The sequence below is a fragment of the Agelaius tricolor genome, unplaced genomic scaffold (genome assembly GCF_023055355.1).
Source record: "Agelaius tricolor isolate 1412-34295 unplaced genomic scaffold, bAgeTri1.0.p SCAF_63, whole genome shotgun sequence".
NCBI classification, from domain to species: Eukaryota; Metazoa; Chordata; class Aves; order Passeriformes; family Icteridae; genus Agelaius; species Agelaius tricolor.
In genome coordinates, this window is record NW_027269323.1 from 1172501 (window position 1) to 1187986 (window position 15486).

Here is a 15486-nt window from a genome sequence, read left to right on the forward strand (position 1 = left end):
ACCTGCGCCGGCCGACCGCAACTCACCAGGTTGAATCCTCCAGGCTGACTGCGCGGGCCCCACCCATTTACCTCTTAACGGTTTCATGCCCTCTTGAACTCTCTCTTCAAAGTTCTTTTCAACTTTCCCTTACGGTATTTGTTGGCTATCAGTGTCGTGCTGGTATTTAGCCTTAGATGGAGTTTACCACCCACTTTGGGCTGCATTTCCAAGCAACCTGACTCCGAGAAGCCCCGGGCCCAGCACGCCGGGGGACCACTACCGGGCCTCACACTGTCCGCAGGCTGCGGCCTTGATCACAAGGACTTGGGTCCCCCAAGAGCGCCGCCGGGGAGAGGGGCTTCTATACGCCACATGTCCCGCGCCCCACCGCGGGGCGGGGTTCAGCGCTGGGCTTTTCCCTCTTCGCTCGCCATTACTGAGGGAATCCTCATTAGTTTCTTTTCCTCCACTGACTAATATGCTTAAATTCAGCAGGTCGCCACATGTGATGTGAGGTTGCAAGCCCAAAGCTTGGCCACCGCACGCGCGGACGGCTGCCTTATCTCCCCCCGCCCAGTGCACCCCCACCCCCCCCCCCGGCACTCCCAGAGGGAGCAGGACAGAGAGAGAGAGAGAGCACGAGCGAGCGAGGAGGAGACGGAGAGCCCCATCCCAGAGACAAGAACCGAAAAGGGAGCACGGCAGAGACAGCCCCGCATGGGAGGACCGGCCACGCAGCGGCGCGCGATGGCCTCTGCGGGGAGAGGCACAACAGTGCCCTCAGCGCACCCCGAGACTGGGGCAGAAGAGGAAGGGGTGGGCGAAGGGAGGAGGGGGTCGGAACCCCCGTCCCCGGCGCTCTCGCCTCGTGCGCGTGGCAGCACAGCACGGTACCACCATGGTACCCACCCTCAGACAGCCGCCCACGCAGGGAGGAGGCCGGGGGCGAGGCCCACGCCTCGCCTCCCCTCTCGCCCTCCTCTCTATCTTCTCTCGGCCCTCGGCGGCGCTTTCAACGCCATCTCTCGCTCTCCCCCAGCCACTGTGCCACCGCATCTGTGGCAAGGCCGTGGCAAGGATGAGCTCCGCCCCAGAAGCTCTCTCCGGGAGTGGGGAGATATGGAGCGCTCCCCGAGTCTGCATTTAGGGGGACAAATGCCCTGCACAGCGATAACGACGACGACCACGACGGCGACGACACCTGCTGGGCCGCAGGGAAGGGATCGAGGCCGCCTAGGGAAATGCTTCCCTCGCTGAACCTCTGACCGCCTTCCCTCTGGGCACCAGCGGGACGCCGCCGCCACCGCCGCTGCCGCCGCCCACCACGGGTGACGGGCCTGCGAGGCGACCCCAACCCCCAGGGTGGCCCCTGGACGGCGATTGATCGTCAAGCGACGCTCAGACAGGCGTAGTCCTGGGAGGAACCCGGGGCCGCAGGTGCGTTCGAAATGTCGATGATCAATGTGTCCTGCAATTCACATTAATTCTCGCAGCTAGCTGCGTTCTTCATCGACGCACGAGCTGAGTGATCCACCGCTAAGAGTTGTCTGGCTTTCGGGCACCGCTCATGTGAAGCGGCCCCTTTTTGTTACTCTGGCACCGAGGACGCGCGGGCGCATGCCTGGCTTCGACTGTACAAGCACACAGAAACGGAAGGGGAAAAAAAAAAAACTGGAGCAACCCATGCTCCGAAGGCTGGCCAAGAGGCAGGGGAGCCCGCACCCCTGACTGCCTCCCCCCACGAGGCAAGACGCTGACCTCACATGCCGTCCTTCGGAGGCAGCCCAGGCGCCCGGGCTCGGCCTGGCCTCCGCACGGAAGGCCAGGCGGCGCACGCCAGAACGCGGGGGGCACGGCGGCCCGCCCGCTTCTCACTTCCACAGGACGACACACAAAACACACACAGCACGCAGCCAGGGCTGCGCAGCCGTCGGCCCCCGCACACGCCGGCTCTCCCTCGGCCCCAACACCGCGGGCCTCGCGGAGCGCCGCCACGCCACTGCGCAGCCAGCTTTCTCTTCCCCACGGTGCAGCCTTCCCCCACTCAAGACAGCACGAGACGACAACCGGCCCCCTCGGCGTGCCTCCCACGAGACCACTCCCGCCAGGTGGGCGAGCGTCCGGTGGATGCGCTCCGCAGCTGGCCCCAGAGGCGGGCGCCACTGAGACCCGAGCCAGCGTTGCCGGCGCCAGAGGCCTGCCGGACGGCAAGACCCTGCCGCCGCCAGGGCCGCACTCCTGGGACCGCCACCACCGCATCGCACCACCGGGGCCCCTTGCCTCAGGCACGTACCCGGCAGAAGGCGTACGGTGCTGACCCGGGGGGCAACGCCCGCCCTCCTCGTTTTCATGCGGAGACCGGGCAGGGAGAAGCACACCCGCAGCTGCCGCAGCTGCCCCGCACGCCTTCCTTCGGCCCACATGCAGCTGGGAAGGGCGGCGGAGGACGCGACGAACGGGGCCGGGGCCGGGACCGCTGCCAAGCGACGGCAGCGACTTCCGGCCGACCATCCCCGCAGGGAGGGACACCCGTCGAGCGGCACCGCCGCCGCTCGGCACGGGGTCACCCACGCTCGCGGGCCTCCGCCTCCGGAGGGCCTGCCGAGTGTTCACCCCCCCCCATCCCGGGCGGGTGGGCGGTCGAGCCAGGGGACGGCCGGCAGATGACGGCACCACCGGTGCACGTTCAAGGAAAAAAGGCCATCGAGGGGAGAGGCACCGGACGCGCCAGATGCAGCGCCACGCATGCCAGAAAGCATGGCAGCGGGCCAAGAGAGCGCAGCGGGCCCCGGTGGCCGCAACCCCACAGCCGAGGAAGGGCAGAGAGCGCGCGCTCTCTGCCAGCATCGCCCATTACGACGAGGCGAGCGGGTCGGCCCCCGCAGCTGACCACGCGCCGCGGCCTCTCCGCCAAGGCCAGGCCGCGGGGGAGTCGGGGGCAGGGTGCCTCTCCCTGGCGCGGTGCGGTTAAACCCCCACACGCACGGCGGGATGACAACAATGGCCCGAGTCTTTAAACCGCCACCTGCCTCGCCGGCCCCTTTCGGCAGCCCGCAGCGTTTGACAACGCCGAGGGAAACCTGGATGACCGCCAAGGCACAGAGCGCTAAGTACCTGGCCCTGGGGCAATGATTTGCATGGCCCCTGCCGGAGTGCCTCCCCAGCTGCCGCCCTCGGGGGAGCTCCTGGGCCAGGATTATGAATCCTTTGGAAAGGGGTGACCCCCTGGCAATCGCTGGCACCACCAACCAGCTCTTAGAAAGTGTCCACAAAGCCACCTGCCTGCAAATGATTCATGAAAAGAAATTACATCCTGGTTTTGGATGCCCAATGCAATTACCTGTGAAGCCAGAACTAATGACCAATTGAATTTGTGGGCTTCCAGAAACGCTTAAACCTACAGCAATGACTCTACAGAAAACCATAATGGCTTTGAATCCTGTAGAAAGACTAGATAGATTCCTCAGGAACTCTACTGACCAAAGTGGATCTAGAGATCCTGGCTTCACTCCATACTCTTCCTCCTCACAGCCCTCAGCTTCTCAATCCATCAGCTCAACCCAGTGCACTCCTCCCTCTTCAGGAACCAAAACTAACCCTCCCCCAGCCTCTCCCACAGAACACAGGCAGTGAACCAAAACCAACAGGGTTTTCGGGAAACAAATCTCTCCGCCACTTACAGGTGGGCAAAGGGGCAGAGCTTGGGTTTATTTAAGAATGCTCACTAAAAATAAATCAGGATATATTTTAATCACAGCTATCACAGGCCTCAAAAGGCTACTAGTAACCTTTTTGATTGACACTGGGACTCAAATCTCTGCACTAACAAAAAAGGATGCCCAGAGGTGTGGAATTGTTCCAACTAAGAGACAATGCTGTGTTCTTAATGCTCTGGGAACTGCAGAATCTATGAATGTTGCCTCAGTCAAACTGACCCTCCCTGGAAATGAGCATCAACTAGTCATCAAAATGGTAATTGGGAACATTCCAAATAATTGATTAGGAATGTTTGTCCTTGCTGGGAGGCAGTGGGAAGACTCTGAGGGATTTCTGTGGTCTTTTGGCACACTGCCACTTAACATTAGGCTGCTTCAAACCGCACCCTCCCTACCCTATGATCAAACAACTAATGTAAAACAATACCCTCTACCTTCTGGTGCCAGAAAAGGTATCAAAGCGGTTCTACAGGACTTGAGAAACCAAGGGGTAACAATTTACACACATTCTCCTTTTAATTCACCCGTATGGCCAGTCTGAAAAGCCAATGGAAAGTGGAGATTAACAGTAGATTTTCGCAGGCTTAATGCCAACACAGACCCTCTTACAGCAGTGGTCCCAAACTTAGCTGAGTTAATAACATCAATTCAAGAAAAGGCTCACTCAATCATGGCAATGGCAACAATGGATGTCAAAGACATCTTCTTTATGATACCTATACAGCCAGAAGATATGGACCATTTTGCCTTCACTTGGGAAAGGACAGCAATACACTTTCACTCGGCTTCCCCAAGGCTACAAACACTCCCCCACTTTGGCCCACCATGCTTTAGCCCAGGAATTAGGAAAAATACCCAAACCTGATCCTGTAGCTGATAATCAATACATTGATGACATTCTGGGGGGGGGGGGGGGGAAAGGGGGGCAGAGGGTTGAAATAGAGGTACTAGAGGAACATCAGCAGAAAATAATTTCTCACTTAGAAACTCTTGATTTGCAGATTCTCCCAGAGAAAATTCAGAAGCCTTCTCAGGAAGTGAAGTTTTTGGGAATTTGGTGGAAAGGAAGGAGGTATGACATTTATTCCACCCGATACCCTAACCTCTTTAGATCAGATTCAACTGCCTGAATTGAGGAAAGATCTCCAGCAAGCTCTAGGACTATTAGTGTTCTGGAGAAAACACATCCCAGATTTCTCAATAATTGCTAGGCCGCTTTTTGACTTGCTGAGGAAAAGGATGAAATGGGATTGGACTCCTTCTCAGGAAGAAGCATTGCAATTACTGATTTTTGAGGCAACAGCTCACCAAGCACTAGGCCCTATCTGTCCCCCAGATCCCTTTCAGGTGGAATGGGGATTTGCCTCCTCAGGGCTATCAGTATGCATTTGGCAGTGGGGTCCTGGGGGTCTGACGGGGCCTCTTGGTTTTTATTCCTGTGGTTTCAAAGATGCTGAGAAAAGATACACTACCTGGGAAAAGGGATTGTTTTTTGGTTAGCTTAGCTCTCCTAGAAGAGGAAAAAATTGCACAACAGCCTATTGTATTAAGAGACCCTTTCAAAGTTATCAAAATCGTCACTAATGGGACCCCCCCTCGCCTGACGGGGTAGCCCAAAGGGCCTCAGTTAGAAAATGGTATGCTCAGATGGAAGCCTACTGTAATACTGTCTCAATAATGGAAGATGCAGCTAAAAATCTAGCAATCCAAGACACTGAGAGCCTGGTTAGCAGCCAAGATAAATCTCCCCTGTAATCAAAGCTGCCCTTCCTTTCTCCCCTGAACAAGCAGCAAGTTCTTGGTTCACAGATGCCTCTGCAAAACGGGAAGGGAAGGTATGGAGATAGAGAGCAGCTGCCTTACACATTTCATCTGGTGAAAGAATCATTACCAAAGGGGAAGGCAGCGCTCAGGCTGGGGAACTCATAGCTGTGTGGAGTGTTTTCCGATGTGAGGCACAGAACATTCCTCCTGTCTGCATTTACACTGACTCTTATGCAGTGCACAAAGGTTGTACCGAGTGGCTTCCTTTCTGGCAGCAAAATGATTGGGAAGTTCACAGAATTCCAGTGTGGCAAAAGGAAAAGTGGCAAGAAATTTTAGATGTCGCAAGCCAAGGAAATTTTGCTGTTGGTTGGGTAGCTTCTCAGCAAACAGATGGAAACCCAGCAGGAGAGTGGAATAATAGAGCTGATGAGCTAGCAAGGCTCAGCCCCCTGAAAAAGGAACAAATTACTGAGGACTGGGATCAACTATCAGAATGGCTGCATGTAAAAAGACAGCACACAGGTGCGAAAGATTTGTACAAAGCTCATGCTTGTGGTTGGCTGGTTACCAGGGAAATGTGTAAAACATGCGTATCAGCCTGCGAGCAATGTCGCAGGTGGCTGGAGAGACATCCTTTAGAAGATGACCCTCTGCATTTAAGAAAGGGTAAAGGCTTATGGGATGCGTGGCAGGCAGACTATATCGGCCCCTTTAAGAAGTCAGGAGGTAAACACTTTGTGCTAGTAGGAGTAGAACTTGTATCTGGGTTGGTTCAAGCTGATGCTTTGAAAAGAGCTACAGGTGATAATGCAGTTAAAGCTTTGCAGGGGTGCTTTGGAACTTTCCCAAAGCCACAGGAAATTCAATCTGATCACAGGTCCCACTTCACTGCTAGAGGTGTACAGCACTGGGCAAAAGGTGAAGAATTAAGTGGACATTCCATACCCCTTACTACCCTCAAGCTAAGGGGATCTTAGAAAGGACCAATGGTTTTTTGAAAGGACTTCTGAAGCCCTGGGAGGGAAATTGGGACGTTCCGCCATGGGAAGCTGTTAAAAGAGTGAACAGAGTAGATGGGGGGTGAATGGATGTCCCAAAATCACTGCCTTTTGCCCAACAGCTCCAAGCATCATTCCCACACTACGGGGACCTGACGATTCAAAAAATCCAGCACATTACCCTGGGCAACCTGTTCTGGTGGACCTCCCTACTGTAGGGGAAGTAGCACTAGTGCTGAAAACCCCTCTGAAGAAATATGCATGGGTAGCCTCTGATGCTCTAGGGAAAGAGCTCGGATAAATATATGTGGGATAATCCCATCATTTTAACTCTTTTCTGCCTCTCAGTGGCAGGATTTCTGTTGTTTTTACTTTTACAGAAGAACCCCGATGACATGAGAATCATCAGAACCATGATAACACTGGTGATATTTTTCTGCATCCTACCCCAATTCCATGGACAGGATCCTGCTGAGTGGTTGTGGTCTGAAGCTACCCTCCATCCCACTAATGTTCTAGGAGCGTATCCCAAGGGTGGCCACCCGAACCTACAGCCTGTAGTGCTGCATGACTCCCAGGTATATGGTCCAAGTGAGTGGGGATGGGATCAGAAGGACTGGACTAGAACCCTAACTGGAACAATTGGTGAAATGATTGTGGTAGCATGCAGAAAAGTGGAAAGATCTCTCTATGAGAAAGCCACCTCCATTACAGTTTCTGGAAATTTTATGGAACCAGGTGGGAAAAATGATTGGGATATCCCTTCAGCGAGACTGTGTCCTACAAACAAGTGGGAGTGTGCCAAACAAATTCCCCTTACTCTGTGTTGCTGCCAGGAGTATGTTGGTAGTTACATTCTAGGTCCCAAAACGAACAATGTTGCAAGTACAAAGGATAGTAAAAATGAACCAATTGATTGCTGGCATAATTTTACGTTAACTAAACCGACTTAAGTGACATGCCGCTGGCAAAATAACTTGACCAACCCGTTAGGTTGAAAAGGCTTAGTTCATAAATTTAAGATAGAGGCTATAACAAAAGCCACACTGAGTACCGTAGTTACATCCCAGTGGATAGAAGGGACTGAGAGCATGAAGCCCACACTGAGTACCATAGTTACACCCCAATGGGTAGAAGGGACTGAGAGCACAAAGCTGACATTGAGTACAGTAGTTACATCCCAGTGGGCAGAAGGAACTGAGACTACAAAGCCCACATTAAGTATAATAGTTATACCCCAATTGGTAGAAGGGACTGTGAGTCCCCTTAGTCAATGTGTTACCGAATGGCCTTGGTCCCAGGCTTTTGTTCTCTTTGCAGGAATGGGAAAAACAAAAAACCTGGCAGCTTCAAGAGGTAGTGGGAGAAGAAATTACCATAGGGTGCTGAATTGTCTCAGTCTCTGTGCAAGCCTCTCAAAGCCCCTGGGCCAGACCCGAGTCGGCAGACACTGGGGGGAGCAGCCCCAACACGGCCGACAGCAGGGAGACACTCTCTGTGCCCCGAGGGTGCTGAGGGCACTCAGGCTGGTTGCCTCCGCTGCAGCAGAGACGGCAGAGACATCGGTAGAAGAGAAAGGGCCGACTCCCAGCAGGGGTGAATCCAAGGTTTTATTAGGAGTCCTGAAGGAGCTCCTGCACCTCAGGGGGCCTCCTGCCGAGAGCCCCGGGGGATGTCCCAAGGTTACATTTAAAGGGAGGTGGAAACCAAAAGTAGATAACATTTTACCAACCAATAGGTATCTCTGAGGGATGGGTACTGGGGGATAGACCTATAGGACAGCGTATGGGGCAGGGCTTGGGGGGCTGACCCCTAGCCTCTGGCTAATCACTCGATGACTTGGACCGAAACTTCTGGATAGGGGGGATGGGATGCTGAGTGATTGACAGAGAGCCAGGGTGGGGGTTTTGGGATGATCTCATCCCGGGAGAGGGATAACACAGGTAAAAGGAGGGGGGTACAGTCTGGGATAAACCATTTGGGAAAAATATGGGGATACAAAACAAACTACTTCAAAGTATTACAAAATATAAAAACGCACTACAACACTGAATGATTAACGGAACTACTTATAGTAAAGCAATCTCAATCAGTGTTTGGACAGATCAGACAAATAAGCGTGAACAGGTTTGTACGCCCCCAAGCGTAGGCTACTCGTCCTGGCTGACAGGGCGGCGACAGTTTAGAAATCTGAAAATTTACTGGATTTCTCCAAAATGAAAGCTGCCAGCAACTAGGATCCTGAAAGTTATTAGAGCCCCAAACATCACCTTTCAACAGATTCCCAGACCCGGGGGAAAGGACTTCTTTTTCCCACAGAAAATGGGCTCCGTTTGCAGCATCTCGCCCTGACCAACAGGGCAGCACCTGGTTAGAAATCTGCAAACTTTGCTGGATTTCTCCAAAACTAAAGCTGCCAGCAACGAGGACCCTGCAAATCCTTAGAGCCCCGAACATAACCTTTCAATAAATTCCCACGCCCTGGGGAAATGACTTCTTTTCCCATGGAAAAATGCCTCTGTTTGTGGCGACAGTTTAAAAATTGGCAAACTTTTCTGGATTTCTCCAAAACTAAAGCTGCCAGCAACTAGGACCCTGCAAGTGCTTAGAGCCTCAAACGTCACCTTTCAACTGATACCCAGACCCTGGGGAAAAGACTTCTTTTTTCCATGTAAAATGGCCTCGTGTGAGGCCACTCTCCTGGTGGACAGGGTGGCACCAAGCTCGAAATTGGCAAACTTTACTGGATTTCTCCAAAACGAAAGCTGCCAGCAACTAGGACCCTGCAAGTCCTTAGAGCACCAAACACCACCTTTCAACCAATACCCAGACCCTGAGGAAAGGATTTCTTTTCCTGACGGAAATCGGCTTCCATTTGAGGCCACTCGTCCTGGCTGACAGGGCGGCGCCAGGTTAGAAATGGGCAAACTTTGCTGGATTTCTCCAAAACTAAAGCTGCCAGCAGCTAGGACCCTGCAAGGCTGTACAGCCCTAGAAGTCACCCCTCAGCTGATACCCAGACCCTGAAGAAAGGACTTCTAATCCATGCGGAACATGGCTTCCATTTGAGGCCACTAGCTTCGGCCAACACAGCGGCGCCAGGTTGGAAATGGGCAAACTTTGCTGGATTTCTCCAAAACTAAAGCTGCCAGCAACTAGGACCCTGCAAGTCTTTAGAGCCTCAAAGGCCACCTTCAACTGATCCCCAGACCCTGGGGAAAGGACTTCTTTATCCCACAGGAAATGGCCTCCGTTTGCGGCCTCTCACTCTGACCGACAGAGTAGTGCCAGGTTAGAAATGGGCAAACTTTGCTGGATTTCTCCAAAACTAAAGCTGCCAGCAACTAGGACCCTGCAAATCCTTAGAGCCACAAAGGCCACCTTTCATCTGACACCCAGACCCTGGGAAATGACATCTTATTCCCACGGAATGCGGGCTCCGTTTGTGGCCACATGCCCTGTAACACCAGGCCGTGCCAAGGTCGAAATTGGAAAACTTTGCTGGATTTCTCCAAAACGAAAGCTGCCAGCAACTAGGACCCTGCAAGGCTTTAGAGCACCTAACACCACTTTTCAACTGATGTCCAGACCCTGGGGAAAGGACTTCTTTTTCCCACAGAAAATGGGCTCCGTTTGAGGCCACTCATCCTGGCCGACAGTGCAGAGACAGTTTAGAAATTGGCAAACTTTGCTGGATTTCTCCAAAACTAAAGCTGCCAGCAACTAGGACCCTGCACATCCTTAGAGCCCCGAACATCACTTTTCAATAGATTTCCCGACCCTGGGGAAAGGACTTCTTTTTTCCACTGAAAAATGCCTCTGTTTGCGGCCAGTGGCCCTGTCCGACATGGCGGTGCCAAACGCAAAATGGGAAAACTTTGCTGGATTTGTCCAAAACTAAAGCTGCCAGCAACTAGGACCCTGCAAGGCTTAGATCCTCAAAGGCCACCTTTCAACTGATACCCAGACCCTGGGGAAAGGACTTCTTTTTCCCACAGAAAATGGCTTCCGTTTGTGGGCACTTGCTTTTGCGTCAGGGCAGTGCCAAGCTTGAAATTGGCTGACTTTGCCTGATTTCTCCAAATCTACAGCTGCCAGCAACTATGACCCTTAAGATCCTTAGAGGCCTAAACATCACCTTTCATCTCATCCTCAGACCCTGGGGAGAGGACTTCTTTTTCCTATGGAAAATGGACCCTGTTTTTGGCCACTCACCCGGGCTGACAGGGCAGGGCCAGGCCAGAAATTGGCAAACGTTACTGGATTTCTCCAAAACTAAAGCTGCCAGCAAACAGGAGACTGAAATTCCTTAGAGCCCTAAAGACCACCTTTCAACTGATATTCAGACCCTGGGGAATTGACTTCTTTTTCCCATGGAAAATGGCCTCCATTTGCGGCTTCACTCCCTGGCCGACAGGGCAGCGCCAGGTTAGAAATCAGCAATCTTTCCTGGATTTCTCCAAATCAACAGCTGCCAGCAACTAGGCCCCTGCAAGGCTTTAGAGCCCCAAACGTCACCTTTCATGTGATACCCAGACCCCAGGGAAATGCCTTTTTTATCCCTTGGAAAATAGTCTACGTTTGTGGCCACTCACCCTGGCAGATAGCAGATGCCAAGCTAGATATTGGCAAATTTTGCTGGTTTTCTCCAAAACTAAAGCTGCCAGCAACTAGGACCCTGCAAGTGCTTAGAGCCCCAAACGTCACCTTTCATCTGATACCCAGACCTGGTGGAAGTGACTTCTTTATCCCATGGAAAATGGCCTCTGTTCGTGGCCACTCGCTCTAGCAGTCAGGGTGATGCCCTACTAGAAATTGGCAAACTGTGCTGGATTTCTCCAAAACAAAAGCTGCCAGCAACGAAGACCCTGCAAGTCCTTAGAGCCCCAAAGACCACCTTTCATCTGATACCAAGACACTGGGGAAATGACTTCTTTTTCCCATGGGAAATGGCCTCAGTTTTTGGCCACTCACTCTGGCCAACAGGATGGCGCTGAGTCAGAAATTGGCAACCTTTGCTGGATTTCTCCAAAACTAAAGCTGCTAGCAACCAGGACCCTTCAAGTCCTTAGAGCCCCTAACGTCACCTTTTATCTGATACCCAGACCCTGGGGAAAGGACTTCTTTATCCTATGGAAAATGGCTTCCGTTTGTGGCCAATCGCCCTGGCGGAAAGACTATTCCAAGCCAGGCATCGGAAATTTTTGCTGTATTTCGCAAAAACCAAAGGTGCCAGCAACTAAGACCCTGCATATCCTTAAAGCCCCAAAGGCCACCTTTCATCTGATCCCGAGACCCGGGGGAAACTACTTCTTTTTCCCATGGAAAATGGCCTACATTCACGGCCCATACCCCTGGCTGACTGCACGGTGCCAAGCTAGAAATTTGCAGACTTTGCTGGATTTCTCCAAAACTAAAGCTTCCAGAAATTAAGATCCTGCAAGTCCTTAGAGCCCCAAAGGCCACCTTTCATCTGATCCCCAGACCCCAGGGATATGACTTTTTTTTCCCATGGAAAATGGCCTCCGTTTGCGGCCACTCACCATGACAGACTGGGCTATGATTTGCTGGAATTTGTAAACTTTGCTGGATTTCTCCAAAACCAAAGCTGCTAGCAACTAGGACCCTGCATGTCCTAAGAGCCCCAAAGGCCGTCTTTCATCTGATACCAAGACCCTGGGGTAATGACTTTTTTTTCCCATGGAAAATGGCCTCCGTTTGCGGCCACTCTAGACATGTTCTCTTATGCAGATTTTGCTTTTCTTCACACAGGTGACTGTTAATCATGCTTGTCACCTTTTTTTGCAGTCGTTTTCTTCATTGTGTGTGCCCCCATAATTGAAAACCAACAATGGTCCCGCATATATATCTCAAAAATTGGTCACATTTTTTATTGATTTGGGTGTTCGTCATATCTTTGATATTCCTCACTCTCCCACAGGATAAATAATTATTGACAGGGCACATCAGATATTAAAACATGTTCTAGATCAACAGAGGGGGGGAGTAGATGTCACACCACAGATGAGGTTTAAAAAAGCTTTGTATGCTTTTTTTTTTTTAAACAGCTCTGTTGCCAAACCTGATCCACCAATTTTTAGGCATTTTTCAAATAACACACAGGTGAAACCTAAAGAAAATCCCCCTGTTTTAATTAGAAACCCTGAGACTGGACAAATTGAAGGTCCTTTCCAATTAATCACTTGGGGCAAAGGGTATGCTTCTGTCTCTACAAGTGCAAAAATGAAGTGGGTCCCAGCCAAAAACATCAAACCATATCGCACCCCAGAACATTTTGACAAGTCCAAGGCCAAAGAAGCAAGTACGCAGACGTGAGCCGAGCAGAGGGATCCCAGGTCACACCTGACATTCCTTGTGCATCGGTGGGACCTGCAAACTCTGATTTTATGTTATTTATAAGTGTGTCAATTGTTGACTTCATAGAGCTGATTTTTGGCAAAAGCATAGTTTTTGTTTTGTTATGTCATAGATTCCCTCTATTGGACTTTCAAAGGTGAAATCTTATTTTAAGGTCAAAAGCAAAGTTTTTAAATTGATATATATGGGAGGATTTTCTGCCAAAAGTTAGATCATGAACAGGATGGAGCAAAATCAAATGATATGCTGGTGTTGGTTGGTTTTAATTGCTTCTTGTAGTGCAGATTTACCTGTGGAACAACCAAAACCAAATGTTTGCGTGACCTTAGCCAAGGCAGCAAGCTCAGATACTATATGTTTGTCTAATTCGGAACCAGAAAAGCCTTTCTCAACCTGTCTAGTCGGTGTGCCAGTAAAGGATTTGTCTTTGATCAAAAAGCAATTTAATAGTAAGACTGGTGAAATTAACAATGGGAGCAATCCTGTATTGAATTGGAACATTTGGGCCAAAGAACTTCCCAAAGTAGTATCTGAACCCCAAGAATTAGAAATCCTTGGTTCTTTAACAACGGATTTTGCCTTTCATTTACAACTAATGATTGGCAAGAAGATGATCCTCCAAAGTGCAATGTAACTCCCCATTATTTTGCATACAGAAATTTAAGTTTTTGGTGTAATTATTCAAACAGTTGGGATGTGGTTTCCGAGGCTGACCAACATCCATGACAATTGCCAAAAGGATATTGGATCGTTTGTGGAGATAGGGCTTGGCAGGGCATTCCATCACACCTTGAAGATGGCCCATGTAGCATTAGAATGCTCACTGTGAGAGCATCTACTGCTAAAGCAGTCATTAAGAAGAAACATAGGGGAACATAATCTGCTCATCATTATGATGAAAACTGTAAGAGTGATTTCATGCCTTGGAATGCTGCCAAAAGGGTTTCAGCAGGTTTGTTTTTACCCCAACTAGCTTCAGCAATGGCATTGAAACAATTAGATTGGGTTGGATGTTGGCTGAGTAAACAAATTAATGCCACATCCTCTGCAATTAGTGGTATGTTGACAGATGTTAATAGTGTTAGACATGCTACGCTTCAAAATAGAGCTGCAATTGATTTTCTTTTACTGGCACACGGACACAGTTGTGAGGAATTTGAAGGATTGTGTTGTATGAATCTGTCTGATCATTCTGAATCCATCCACAAAAGCATACAAAAGCTGAAAAATCTGACAGCTCAAATTAAAGAAGATGGTGGGTCCTGGTTAGATGATTTGTTTCAAGAAAGGAGCTTTGCACCTTGGCTAAGGGAACTTTGTAAGATTGGTCTATATGTGTTGGGTGTCTTGGTAGTTATATTAGTAGTAACACCATGCATACTTCGTTGTGTTGCAACAAATGATGGACAAAACTATCAAAGAAGTTTTTATCATACAAGAGAGAGACGTAGGAAATGGATTCACAGAGAGTTCTTGAAATCTCACAGGTGCCAGATGAAGGTATAGACAGGGGGGAAGTTTTTGAATTAAGAGCTTGGAACCGACAAGACTTTTTCGAACAATGATTTGTAATTATTGTCAGGCATGACTTATACCCTTTGAACTGACTGGACTTTCACAGCATTAAAATTGCTGTGTTTTAATATAGCAATGCTTAGTGCAAGCAAAAGGATGTTTTAAGTAAGTAATAAGCAAAAATAATATAGTAAAGCTATGAAACGCAAAGTAGTTAATAAATGACATGGTTATGAAGGTTTCTTTTTAGGTGAACCAAGAGGGAGGAATTGTGGGAATCCATAAAATCAGACGGTTTTGGGAAAGCTGCAAAAGGCAGGCCTCAGAGACAGCAGAACTGTGATTAGAGCTAAGCAGTAGCCATGAGATAGGTCAGCAGAAAAATTATTTAAAAAGTAGAAAAGCAAGGACAAATAGAACAATGATCTGTGTATTAATGCTTGTCTAGCATAACTCCCTAAGCTGCAGAAAAGTATATCTAGAGAGATACTAGGAAGTTTTAAGCTTAATAATGGAGCTCTGGGCATTGTGTTTTAATGCTTACAAGCAGTTCTTGTATTTGAAATAAGCAAGCATTGTTTTAGCCTAAGGTACATGTGCTCATTGTGATTGGATAGAACTACTGTCAATATGCTTTTGCTTTGTGTGATTGGTCAAAAAACTTGTAAAGTTGTAACATTAAGTTCTTAGTCTGCTGCCTGGGATGTGAGCTGGTGCCATCTTCCCATTGTCATAACCATGTAATGAGACTGATGCTGGAAAATAAAACAGCTCAAGGCACATTCCACAGCAGCCCCGTCTTGTTTGTGATTTGTACATAGACCCCCAGCCGGCTACATCAGCTGTATCAGAGCGGGGGGATGTGGGTGTTGGCATCAAGGATAAGGTCCTCACAGCACACATAGGTGTCCAGGCAGGTGGTAACAGCTGCACAGCTGGATGACACAGCGGGGATGTTTCAGGAAGGGAGGCAGGCGAGGCCACAGGTGCTGTAGGTGCTGTTGGGCAGGCAAGTGAGAGCTGGACAGGGAGGGAGACAGCGATCAGGGTGGGGCAGCACATGGTGGGACAGACTTCTCTGATTATCTATAGATATCCTGGAGTCTCCATGGATTTTATGGAGTCTCCAT

At 50.0% G+C, this 15486-nt stretch overlaps 2 non-coding genes across 2 annotated transcripts in view; both read right to left on the reverse strand.

Moving 5' to 3' along the window:
* LOC139605295 (28S ribosomal RNA) overlaps positions 1–501 on the reverse strand; it is a 4421-nt gene extending 3920 nt beyond the window's left edge. Inside the window, exon 1 of the ribosomal RNA XR_011684314.1 lies at positions 1–501. This exon is cut by the window's left edge and continues 3920 nt beyond it. This is a non-coding gene — a ribosomal RNA (28S ribosomal RNA).
* Positions 502–1374: 873 nt separating this feature from the next.
* On the reverse strand, positions 1375–1527 carry LOC139605294 (5.8S ribosomal RNA). The gene has a single exon (XR_011684313.1). It is a non-coding gene; the product is annotated as a 5.8S ribosomal RNA (ribosomal RNA).
* Positions 1528–15486: the final 13959 nt, after the last annotated feature.